The sequence below is a fragment of the Balaenoptera ricei genome, chromosome 1, assembly GCF_028023285.1.
Source record: "Balaenoptera ricei isolate mBalRic1 chromosome 1, mBalRic1.hap2, whole genome shotgun sequence".
Taxonomy (NCBI): domain Eukaryota; kingdom Metazoa; phylum Chordata; class Mammalia; order Artiodactyla; family Balaenopteridae; genus Balaenoptera; species Balaenoptera ricei.
The window spans coordinates 138,673,293-138,686,490 of record NC_082639.1 but is presented as its reverse complement, the minus strand read 5'-3'; the positions used below and the strand labels follow the sequence as shown (position 1 = coordinate 138,686,490).

At 40.0% G+C, this 13,198-nt stretch overlaps 1 protein-coding gene across 1 annotated transcript in view; it reads left to right on the top strand.

The window, feature by feature from the left end:
• The window catches only part of ASTN1 (astrotactin 1), a 325,861-nt gene that overhangs the window by 86,733 nt on the left and 225,930 nt on the right, over positions 1-13,198 (top strand). The window lies entirely within an intron of this gene.

Genomic DNA, 13,198 nt, shown 5'->3' with positions numbered 1-13,198 from the left:
ATAGTAATGATTATCATGCAGGCTTTGCTAAGTGCCAGGCACTGTATTATTTCATCTTTATGACAAATCTTTGATAGAGGTATCATTACTATAGCCAGTTTTAGGTGAGGAAATTGAGGCTTAGATTTATTAAATGAGTTGTGTAGAGACACACAGCTGATAGATGATGAGATTAGGATATAAACCATGTTCTAACCCCAAAGACTGTGTTCATGGGAGCTGCAGTTGTTACAGGTGAACCTATGTGGAGACATTTCCGTATGAAATAAGATGGAGGTGTTTGGCAGCTGGGGAAGAAAAAAATAGTAATGGGACTTTTCTTTGAAAATATCACAGCATTTTCCCAGTGGTGGTGATGATTGGAGAACTGATACTGATGAGCAAAAATGATAGGAGTTTTGTCAAGACTGGGGACGAATGAGGAAACTGTTAAGATCTCTGCGTGAGTTGTTCTAAACTGGGTTTACTTTTAGAAGTTAGCTATATTGGACTTGAGGTGCTTAAGCAGGCTTTGGGTATCTGGGATTTGTGCATCTGAATGACATCCAAGTTTTCTCTCAAAGCTAGTGTTCAAAGAGAGTGTGTCATAGACATGCAAAAATTACTGCTGTGGTCTTGTTAGTGGGTTGATCTGCAAGGAGCAGCAAGAGTAAAAAAACTCATTGAGCTTTGTTCTTATTTCACAAGATCATTTTGGCTATCAGAATCCTTGTGATTCCACATGAATTTTAGGATTTTTTTCCTATTTCTGCAAAATATGCCATTGGAATTTTTAATAGGCATTGGATTGAATCTGTAGATCACTTTAGATAGTATGGACATTTTAACAATATTAAGTCTTTCAATCCATGCACAGGGATGTGTTTCCATTTAGACTTCAAAACATAATATGAAGCTGTGCTGATCAAAACAGTATGATATTGGCACAATGGCAGACATATAGACCAATGGAACAGAATAGAGAGTCTAGAACTAGATCCAGGCACACAGTCAAATTATCTTTAACAAGATTGCCAAGACTACACAGTAGGGAAAGAATAATTTCCTTAATAAATGGTGTTGGGAAACCTGGATATCCATGTACAGAAGAATGAAGTTGGACCCTTATGTTAAAAATCAACTCAGAATGGATTAAATACTTAAGCATAAGACCTGAAACTATAAAACTTCCTGAAGAAAACAGAGGGAAAATCTTCATAAGATTGGTGTTGGCAATCATTTCTTGGATATGACATCAAAAACACAGGCAACAAAAGCAAAAATGGACAAGTGGGACTACATCAAACTGAAGAGCTTCTTTTTTTTTTTTTTAAATTATTTATTTATTTTTGGCTATGTCAGGTCTTAGTTGCAGCACACGGGATCTTTTGTTGTGGTGCATGGGCTCTTTGTTACAGTACGCAGGCTTCTCTCTAGTTGTGGCGCATGGGCTTCTCTCTAGTTGAGGTGTGTGGGCTCAGTAGTTGCGGCACGCAGGCTTATTTGCCCTGCAGCATGTGGGATCTTAGTTCCCCGACCAGGGATCAAACCCACGTCCCCTGCCTTGGAAGGTGGATTCTTAACCACTGCACCACCAGGGAAGTCCCTCAAACTGAAAAGCTTCTGTACAGCAAAGAAAACAATCAACAGAGTGAAAAGGCAACCTATGGAATGGGAAAAAATATTTGCAAACCATATTATTATAAGAGGTTAATATCCAATATATTAAGGAACTCCAATGATAAAACCAAATAACTTCATTTAAAAATGTGCTAAGAACTTGAATAGACATTTCTCCAAGACACACAAATGGTCAACAAGTTTATGAAAGATGCTCAACATAATCATCAGAGAAGTGCAAATCATGAGCTATCACTTCACATCTGTTAAGATAGCTATCATAAAAAAAAAAAAAAACCCAGAAAATAGTGAGCATTGGTAATGCTGTGGAGAAATTCAAACTTCTGTACACTGTGGGAATGTAAAATGGTACAGCCACTGTGGAAAACGTTACGAAGTTTCCTCAAAAAATTAAAAGTAGAACTACTATATAAAATAATCCAGCAATCCCACTTCTGGGTATTTATCTAAAATAATTGAAAACAGGATCTTGAAGAGATATTTGCATTTCCATGTTCATTGCAGCATTATTAACAATAGCCAAGATATGGGACAATCTAAATGTCCATTGATGAATAAATGAAAATAATCCATCACTGAAGGACAAATAGTGCATAGTTCCACTTACATGAGGAATCCAAAGTAGTAAAACTCAGAGAAACAGAAAGTAGAATGGTGGATGCCAGGGACCAGAGGGAGGAAGAAATGGGAAGTTGCTTTTCCATGGGTACAGAGTTTCAGTAATACAAGATGAAAAAATTTTAGAGCTCTGTTGTGCAACAGTGTGTGTATAGTTAACAGTACTGTACTGTACACTTAAAAATTTGTTAAGAAGGTAGATTTCATGTGAATTGTGCCCCCCCAAAAGCAAACATTGAGAATGGAAATACATATTGAGAATGTGAGAAGGATAAAAAGAGAAGGCAGTGGGCTTGAGATTATGGGCATTTGAATTGGCAAAGTCCAGGGCAGGGATCTAGAGGAAGAAGGGCAGTTGGATTTTACTCAGAAGAAAATCATGTGCTCAGGCAGCCTCTCTTCATTTAAAACCACCGGTGTGCATTTATAGTGCATTATATTCATTTGAGAGGCAGGATATACAGTGGCTAAGAACATGCAGTTTGGTGTCAGACTGACCTGGGTTTGAGTCTTGGCTCCTCTGATTATGAATTGATAATTTTCTTAACTTCTCTCAGCCTTGCTGTTCTCATCTGTATAGCAGAGAACAATATCTATTTCAATTGAGAAGATTAAGTGAGGTAATTTGTGTAGTGATCTCAACTGAAAATTGAGATTTTTTTTAGCAAGGAGGCAGCATTAGTACCTAAGGCTGGAGCCTGAAAGTTTGTGAGATTTCAGGCAAGGATATTTCTACAAGGCAGGCTCTCTTGGGAGCTGATGACAGTATCAGTATTTGTATGCAGATCTGTACCCAAAACATAAACCCCAGAATATAAACCTTCAATGAAATTCAGAGACCTAACAGTCCTATATACAAACACACAGCTGAAAAGTCAGCTTTCACATACACTTAAGAAAAAAATTGAACTTTAAAAAATAAAACTGTTAGTCGTTAATCTATGGGAAAAGTTGAAATCTCTCCTTTTCTTTGTTGATGTTTCTTCATTTTTTGATGAAATTTCCCCACGCTGTCATCTTTCAATCATCTAGGTCCCATTCAGAAGCAGGGAGAGCTCTGGCAGAGCCAGTGTTGCGGGTGTGTGCAGGGTCTTCTTTTGCTTGTTTTTCATTGTTGCTTCCCGGGCTTGCTCTTCCGAAAAGGGCAAATGGGACATCTCAGAGTATTAACTTACCAGACAGGGGTTATTAAATGATATGAATGTGGTTGCCATAGGATTTTGCAATTCTTCTAAGTTGGTAATAACTGTTTTAAAGGAATAGGTAAGAGAGGATTTCCTTCTTAAGTCATCAGGTGGTGTCCTGCCTGTGCCAGGAATGGTCTAAGGCACTGTTCTTCTGGTAACTCTAAGTTGATGTCATATACGGTATTCTGACACTGAGTGTTAAAATAAGTGCCCTTTAGACTTCAGCAAAATACTTGGCAAGGTCTTCCACATGAGCTTTCCAGACCTGATGGAAGGAGAAGGAAGAATGCTGGTCCAAGTAAGTAGATTCATATGTGGCTGTAATTTGATAGTGGATTCTAATCATATTTTTTATTCAGTCATTCATTCAGTGGCAACAGATACTTAGTCAGAGATTTACCATGTGTCAGACCCTTTTCTAGGTACTGAGAATGTACTAGTGACCAAAGGAGACAAAGCTCCTGCCATCATGGAACTTATATTCTAGTGCCGCAGGGTTCTTTCCTCAGTCCTGTCTTGTTCAACATTTCTATAATTGATTTCTGTAACATTCAAAGACATGTTTATCCTATGAAGCCACAGTAATAAAGATAGTGCACTACTGTGGCATAAGGCTGGACATATAAAAATGGAATGGAATTAAGAGTACAGAAATAAACCCTTATATTTATAGGCAATTCATTTTTGACAAGGGTGCCAAGACAATTCAATGGGGAAAATGGTGCTGGTACAACTGCAAAACTGTGTATCCATGCAAAAGAATGATGTTGAACCCTTACCTCACACCATATGCAAAAAATAACTCAAAGTGGATTTAATATATAAATGTAAGAGCTAAGACTATAAAACCCTTAGAAGAAAACATAGGTGTAAGTCTTTGTGATCTTAGATTAGGCAATGCATCTTAACTGTGGCACTGAAAGCACAAGCAACAAAGGAAAAAATTAGATAAATTGGACTTCATCAAAATTTGAAACTTTTGTGTTTCAAAGAACGACATCAGGAAATTGAAAATACAACCCACAGAGTAAGAGTAAATATTTGCAAATCATTATCTGATAAAGTATCCAAAATACTTTAAAAAATCATGTATCTAAAATATATAAAGAACTCCTGCAACTCAACAATAAAAAGACTAATGATCCAACTAAAAATTGGGCTAAGATTTGAATAGACATTCTCCAAAGATATCCAAATGGTCAAAAAGCCCATGAAAAGATGCTCAACAGCATTAGTCTTTAGGGAGCTACAAATAAAAACCACAGTGAAATACCACTTCATAGCCACTAGGATAGCTATAATCAAAAACAAACAGTAATAAGTGTTGACAAGGATGTGGAGAAATCAGAACCCTCATACACTGCTGGTGGGAATGTAAAATTGTTCAGCTGATGTGGAAAATGATTTGGCATTTCTTCAAAAAAGCTAAACATAGAGTTACCATATGACCCAGCCATTCCACTTTTAGGTATATACTCAAGAGAATTGAAAACATCTGTCCACAAAAAAACTTACACATGAATGTTCATAGCAGCATTATTTATAGCATTCAAAAATGGAAACAATCCAAGTGTATGTTAACTGAAGAATGAATAAACAAAATGTTCTGTATCCATACAATATACTAGTATTTGGCCATAGAAATAAAGTACTGATAAATGCTACAACATGGATGCATCTTAAAAAACATTATTCTAAGTGAAGGAAACCAGACACAAAAGACCATATATTATATGAATCCATTTATATGAGATGTCCGTAACAGGCAACTCCATAGAGACAGAAATTCGTGGTTGCCAGAGGATGGAGGGAGGAGGGATGGGGACTGCTAATGGGAATAGGGTTTCTTTTTAGCCTGATGAAAATTTTCTGGAATTAGGTAGTAGTGATGGTTGTATAACTTTGCAAATATTAAAAATCACTGATTGTACAATATAAAAGGGTGGATTTTATGGCATGTGAATTATATCAATAAAAATGCTTATCATAATTATAAGTTACATGAAACTAGCAAGGGGAGTATTTGCATTGGACGGCAAAAATGGCAAAGTATATACTCAGAAGAATCTTGACAGATTGGAAAGATGGGCTGAATCTGAAAAGGTAAAATTTAGTAGGAATAAACATAGAGTCTTAAAACTGCATTCAAGAAAAACAACTAATAACAGCCCTATAAAATAATTCCAGGCTTTAGTTCACGGAGAGCCTGTTGTGAGTCAGCAGAATGTCACATCCTAAAAGGTTAATGTAATGTTTGCAGCATTAACAGAAGTATAGTTACTCCAATGGGAGATTAACATCATTTTTTTTTTGAGCTGGTCAAATGACACCCAGACTTTTAACGTCAGTTCTGGTCGTTGTGATTCAGGAAATATCTAGTTCAGTGGGTGAATCTAGCCCAAATACATATTATATTTGGCTTTCACGAAGTCTGTGTTCTCATTTGAGGGCATTTTGGTAAGATGGGCCTCTTCCTTTACCACCAGCCCTATCACTGCTTCATTACCACAAGCAGGGCCAGACTCAAGCATGTATTTTACCCACATGCTCCTTATTAACATTTGAATTTCGCCCCCCTCTCCACCCACTCTTGAAAACAAAGGCATGTAAAAAGGATGGTAAAGGCATCCCAAGACATGTTGAAAGGATAAGGAACAATTGAATGAACTATTATGCTTCATCAGAAAAAGATCTGGGAACCATGGGAGCAGACTTCAAATATCTGAAGGTCTTTCATGTAGATGTGGGGAAAGACTAATGAATACAAGGGATTGATGGGTTGAGGCTTCAGAGAAGGAGATGTTTTGACTCAAAGTAGAGAGCATTTCAACTGAGCTCCCCGTGGATGGGTGGTCTTTATTCAGAGGTGGAGGGTTGGTTGAGCTTTGTTGGCACAAGCTGGATGACCATTTAAATGGATATAGGATCTAGATGACTTTTGTAATCTCTTCTAGTTTTAAGATTTCATCATGATGCTAATTATCTGTCAAGCCACCCTGCTGGTTTATCTATTAGACATTCTACCAAGGGACTCATGGATCTTTGTCCTTTAGGAAGCTCACAGTCTAAAAAGAATTATAAGAATACCAACACCATGTGTTGTGTTGTGTTGTATTATATTGTATTGAGTTGTGTTGTTTGTATTGCGATGATGTTGGTGGTGATTGAGGAGTGTTTGTGTGTGTGTGATGTGTTTCGCAAGTGTGTACATTTATGCTCATGTGAGCAGGGCTAAACTAATACGTGGGCCACTAGTGCTTTTGGTGTCAGAAGTGAAGAGGATGCCCTATTTTTATTAAACAAAATAAGAGCTTCACTCAGCCACTGACTGATAACACCCTGGGAAAGGTGACTGTTTTCAGTGACTTCTATTTCTATTTCAGTGTCTGATTGCAAGCTCTTTGCTAAGGGTCAGTTTTTTTTTTTGTTTTTTTTTTAAATTTATTTATTTATTTTACTTATTTATTTTTGGCTGCATTGGGTCTTCGTTGCTGTGCGCAGGCTTTCTCTAGTTGAGGTGAGCGGGGGCTACTCTTCGTTGTGGTGCGCAGGCTTTTCGTTGTGGTGGCTTCTCTTGTTGCAGAGCATGGGCTCTAGGGCACGCAGGCTTCAGTAGTTGTGGCACGTGGGCTCAGTAGTTGTGGCTCGTGGGCTCTAGAGCGCAGGCTCAGTAGTTGTGGCGCACGGGCTTAGTTGCTCCGCGGCATGTGAGATCTTCCTGGACCAGGGCTTGAACCCGTGTCCCCTGCATTGGCAGGCGGATTCTTAACCACTGCGCCACCAGGGAAGCCCTCAGGGTCAGTTTTGATGGAGTCTGTAGGGTTGTGGAAGAACCTCAGCCAGTACTGGGGAGAGTGTGATATGCAGGTGGAGAGCCGGGCTTGGGCTGGGTGGTGCAGGGAGGGCGAGCGAGAATAAAGATACAGCTCTTTCTGCATGTGTCTCTGTGTGAGTTATGAGTGTGTGTGAGAGAGGGTGGTGTGGGTAAGTACATGTATCCTGTGGGGTATCAGGTAAGGCTTCTACCGTTCTGTGAACTGGACTCTGGAAATTGAGGAGGACTTGTATTCATTGATCTTATTTGCCTCAAACATTTTCAGCGTATAGAGTCCCTCCGGTGCCTCTTTCTCTGAACCTGTCTCTCTCCTTCCAGACATAGCTGTGGAACAAAGATTGATTAATACATTAACTAAATGATACAAATGGCTTTAACTGCCCTCCATAGGAGCTTTTGTTATTGGAAGGGTCAAATCTGGTCCCATTCAGAAACAATCCAGAAACTCTCATGGAGCCATCAAGGACCCCCGGGTGGTGTGAGCTTCCCCACTGAGCAGGAAGACTCTTTTTTTTTTGAATTTTATTTTATTTTATTTTTTTATACAGCAGGTTCTTACTAGTCATCAGTTTTATACACATCAGTGTATACATGTCAATCCCAATCGCCCAATTCATCACATACACTGCCCCTCCCCCCACAACGCGGCTTTCCCCCCTTGGTGTCCATACGTTTGTTCTCTACATCTGTGTCTCTGTTTCTGAGCAGGAAGACTCTTGACATCAAACAAAGTACAGAGATCTGGGAGCTCCATGCCTCCGCATTGATGAGATTAGGCAGGGGCTCCTGGGTCACCTCCTCTGCTTTTGAGAAGGACTGGCTGTGCTGGTTACGTAAACCAAGAAAAATCACCATCCTCTCTTGCTGGCTCACTGCCCATTGTCCCTCCCATAGACGGGAGGGGTGTGTGGTAGGGGGAGAGAGAAGAGACAACAGGCAGTAATTTGGCCATTTCTGACTCTGGGCCAGACAAAGCAGTTCATATCCAACAAGTATTGCTGGTTTCTAAACCTTAATGGAAGAATTTTGATGTTTTGATTACCCTGTTTTGTTGAGGAAGGAAGGAAGGAGGAAGAGAAGGAAGAAGGCGGGAGGGAAGAAATACTCCACATGTGCTTGTATATAGTTACATGAGCTTGGAGAATGGTGTGCAAAGATATATTCTGAACTTTAATATTGGTCACTTCTGGGAGTGGGATTGCAAGGCAGACGGGCAGAAGTTTCACTTCAAAAGCTTCTCAGTTGTTTGACGTCTTAGAATGAGCATGCTACATTTTAAACGAGAAATGTTTAAAATAATTTTTAAAATAGGTAATATCAACAGAGTATAGGATTTTTCAGAAAAATTAAAGTAGCACCTCTTGGTTTGTTGTTAACTCCAAAACACATGTATTTTTCCCTTGTGAGTGTCCTGCCTGCCTTTTTGATTTTACTGATGGTGACACTAGCTACATTCAGTGAAGTGTCTAATCAGGCATGTGGCGAATGTCACAGCTGTTCCAACTTCTCTATGTCTTTGGCTTATCGGCCTGATTCCCAAGCTCAAGAAAACTGCCTCTGTTTTGCCCCTTATGAGATGGGGAACACCAAAAAGCTTGGCTGGACACTTAGGAGTGAATATTATTCAACTCTGGCAATGGAACTTTGTCTTGGCTTCTCGGTGGTGGCAGAAGCAGAGGCAGGCCGGCTTCTCCATGGGTAGCAGTAGGAAGCCTTCCATTCTCTTTAGGCGCTTAAGCAGATTTCCAGTTCAATTCTGTCACATCTGAGGGGTTCAGATATATTTTCAAAACCCAAGCCTTTAGGCTTGTACTAAACTGAAACTCTGAGGCACATGAGGTTGGTTCCTCATCACTATGACTGGAGTTGAAGATTGAAAAGATGAGGTGAGAATAATACCTTACAGGTGTATAACTTCTTTAATCAAAGCTCTTTGCAAACAGCTCAGCAAACCCCAGGACTGAGAGCCCAGCTTGGCCAGTGCTGAAATGCAGCCGTGCCCTGAACAAAGCCACCTCCAGGGTCAGCAAGGCACCCTCAGAGAGACCTTAACTCCCAACTTCTCTTGGAGAGGTGAAAATGAAGACTGTATCTACCAGCAGCGGCAGGGGCACTTTTTTGAAGCAAAATGTAATTACCAGAGTAGGAGCTGGCCTCGAAGGTGGGGATTAACACTCCCCTGCTCCCACCAACACCTTGGGCTCTCTGAACAGCTTCAGCAAGATTTGGGGTTTTATGCTTCCATCCGAAAGCTGGCTCTGTTTGAAACACGGTTGAGGACTGCAGACCACAGAGACATTGATTCATTGCAACGAGGGGAAAGGATTTAGCAGTATTTCTTGTAAGCCTAGGCAGCCTGAGGATGGAGGTGGGGATCAGAGGAGATTCACAGGGTCTGAAGGTTGAAAAAGAGGCCATGCTCACCTCCAAATAATAAATAACGTTCAGGCTCCTGCTGAATGGGCAGAATTCCACATATGGCTTGCTGAGCGCCCTGCTGAGGATGGCTGACTCCTCATGGTCAGCATCCCAGGGGCTGACTCCTCATGGTCAGCATCCCAGGTCCTGTTTCTTTAGTCTTATATCTCAAGAACATCACTGAAAGATGCTTTTCTCTTCTGGGCAAGTCTGTCATGCAACCAGCTTAGGAGACTGAAAATTGGTGTTTTCTGTTTTGTCCTGGTCAGGAACCCTGATGACTTCATGCAAGTCACTGCCCCTCTTGGTGCCTGATTCTTCACTTGCAGCACAGAGAGGTTGTACCAAATCAGGATCTTTACAAATGGTGTCTCCCAGAGTCCTAGGGATTTCACTAACAGGCTTCAGCTGCCATCAGGAGGGTGGGAAGATGGGAATGATGGGACTCTGAGCCCATTATCCCTGCTGGGATGAGAACCATTCTTCTTTTATCTCTGTTGACATAGTAAGCATCTCCTTAAAGGTTTCTTTTGAAGAAAGAGTTTTGCTGTTGAAAACATTTTGAGAATAGATGCTATTTTCTAGTTCTCTCCGGCTATAATAGTCTGTGCCCATGCAAATAGCTTTGGCAGTTTTACAAACCAAACACCCAGAGTATTCACATTAGTTGCCATAGAAGATACCTAACAATCTCTGGTGTCAAAATAAAAGCTATTATTTTATTTTCATTAAAAACTATCGATCATACTAAAAATGAGAAGAAACACACAGAACATACAAAGAAGAAATTTACAATCTCCCATACCCCCACTCTCCAGAGACGAACTGTAAACAATAGTTACATGTTCTGCCAACTTTCTATTCATATAAAATTCTTTTTGGAAAACTGAGCTCATATTTTACACAATTTAAAAAGAGTTTAAAAACATTATTTGACCTTATATTGTAAGTGATTTGCTACATCATTAAATGTTCTTTGAACCATATGATGGTTAATTGTATTTAGTATTACATAGTATTTCATCATATGTCCATACCATCATTTATCCATCCCTTTTCTAGTGCTGAGCATCTAGATGGATTCCAGTGTCTGCAAGTTAAATGCTAAGAGGAACATTTTTGCAATACTTCTTTTTCCACCATATATGTATTTAAGGTTAAGGCTTTTTCCCTTCTTGAAATTTATATTTATGTTTAAAACTAATTGACATGAAAAGAAAGCTAAAGATGGAGAAAGGGGTTGGTTGAATGATCCATGATACTACAGAGAAGATACCACTAGAGAGACAAGAAGGAGGAAAGAAAAACACTAGGAGAAGATGTGTGTGGAGGAAGGGGAGGGTTTCTCTGCTATTATGCAAGACCAGGACATCTGACAACCTCAATAATAACAGAAAAGTCTTTTGTCAGATCATAATTATTGAGTGAAAAAATATTCCATTTCTGAGGAACACAAAATCAGCTGTGGAGAACCCCCCCACCCCACCCCTGAGGAGCATCGTGAGGACCTTGAATAAGAACCACATGGAGAGTGAAACAACCTGGTTGCTGATTTTGACATTGCCATGAACTTGGGCAGGTGATCCAACTCTGTTACTTCATCATTTAATGAGGGAATTCCAGTAGGTCAGTCATTTCCTGTGAAAGACACCAGCCCACCTAGAAGCCAGTGAGAGAGTAAAGGGTACCTACAAGGTATTTGTATTTGCAGTCTTTGTTAAGAACCTGATAGAAACTTTGCCCTTGCTATTGAAGAAAAAGATAAAGAGAAAACCAGGGAAACTCATTCCATGCCTCCTGTGCCAGCCATTCTTTGAACCAGGCTTTTTATCTCTACCACCTCTTGTAAAAATCCTCGGAGGCAGGGATTTTGCAGGTGCCCTTTACTGCCTTAGCTTCATTTTATAGGTGAGGAATCTAAGGCTAATATCAGTTAAGTAGCCTGCCCAGGGTCATAGGACTAGTAAGTGGCAAAGCAGGATTCAAATTCATACCGCCTGTTTTAAAAACCTATGCTCTTGCAACTGGGCCATATGACCCCAGTTATCTATGTCTTTGAATAAAAAGAGGAAAAAATAAATGATTAATAAATAAGCTTGGTAAACAGGAAGAAAAATATGATACAAGGTTCCATATCAGATTTTAAAAAAATGAAAGGAAGGGAAGGAAGGAGGGACGGAGGGAGGGAGAGAAAAAAAGAAAGCCTTAGACACTCGGGACTATTTCATATCTAAGTTCTCCAACATATACAACCAAATGCTTTTCTTTCATATCTTTTAGGTGTCAAGGAGCATGAGAAATCCTTTAGTCCAATCACTTTGTTTTATAGATAAGAAACTAGGCTCCAGAAAAAGGTCATTGGCTTGTTCAAAATCATGTGGATGGTTAAAAGCAGAACTGAATTCAGAACCAAAGTTATCTCTGATCACATAAGACAAGTATTTCTAACACTAAACACGGTGCGTGGCGTGGATTAGTACCAGTCATTCACTAAAGATCATTCCTTTTGCTTACCCTCTGCTGTCCCATCCCTTTCCTGTGTTCATGCCTTTTTTCATTCAGCCATCACTTGCTGTGACCAAGCCATGTATTCAAGAGGTTCTTGGCCCAGGTAGAAGTTCATAGAATCTTATACTAGTGCTCTTCTGCTCACACCCTATATCATTTGGGGAAAAACTGGATGTTAATGGGTTAAGGAGTAAAAGAGAGAATGAGTAGAGAAAATAAATTCGTAGGCTTAATTTTTGAAGGGTTAAGCAATTAATGAAAGGAAAAATAATCAATAAGAAAAGTCAAAATCAAGATCAGAAGCTTGTCTTCTTTTGGAGGAGATGGAGGTGAGGATGACTTTTACCATTATTTTAGACCAAGGAGGAAGAAATACTGGGAAGATAGATTGAAGGTAAAAGGGACAGGAGAGTAGAGCAAAATCTTTAGAGGTAGCAAGTGAGGGAGAAGTTAAGGGCCCAGGGAGAGGGGTTGAACTTTGAGAAGAAAAAGAATAGCTTTCCTTCTAGGCTGGAAGGGATATGAAAGGAAAAGTGAAGATAGGAAGAGTTCTGAAGTAAAGGACAGGAAAATTAAGGGAGTTCACTTCTCCTGCAGATGGATTGGGATGGGGATAATAGGTTTGAGTTATGAAAACAGGTCTTGGGCTCAGAATGTACCCTCTTGAGATTTTTATTTGGGGAGGGACATGCTCTCTGGCACCTTTGTGATTGGGAAGGTACATAAACTGTACATAAGAGCTTACATAGCAGCCTCTGCTTTTAGTGGGAGACATGCAGGGCCTGGAATTGTGGTAGAGCATAATTAGCTGGTTCTCTCGTCCTTGGTCCAGGTGGTCATTTGCCTTTCTTTCTTCCTGAGTGAAAATAGTGACGCCTCCAACCATTCGCTCCCTGGTGGTTTCAGGAGTATGACGGAGAACTTCACTCCCTGTCGTGATGGGGACCTGGAGCAGTGCTGTGCTTTGCCGTCAGAAGCATATGGCACTTCAGAGGCAGTGGTCACGTATCTG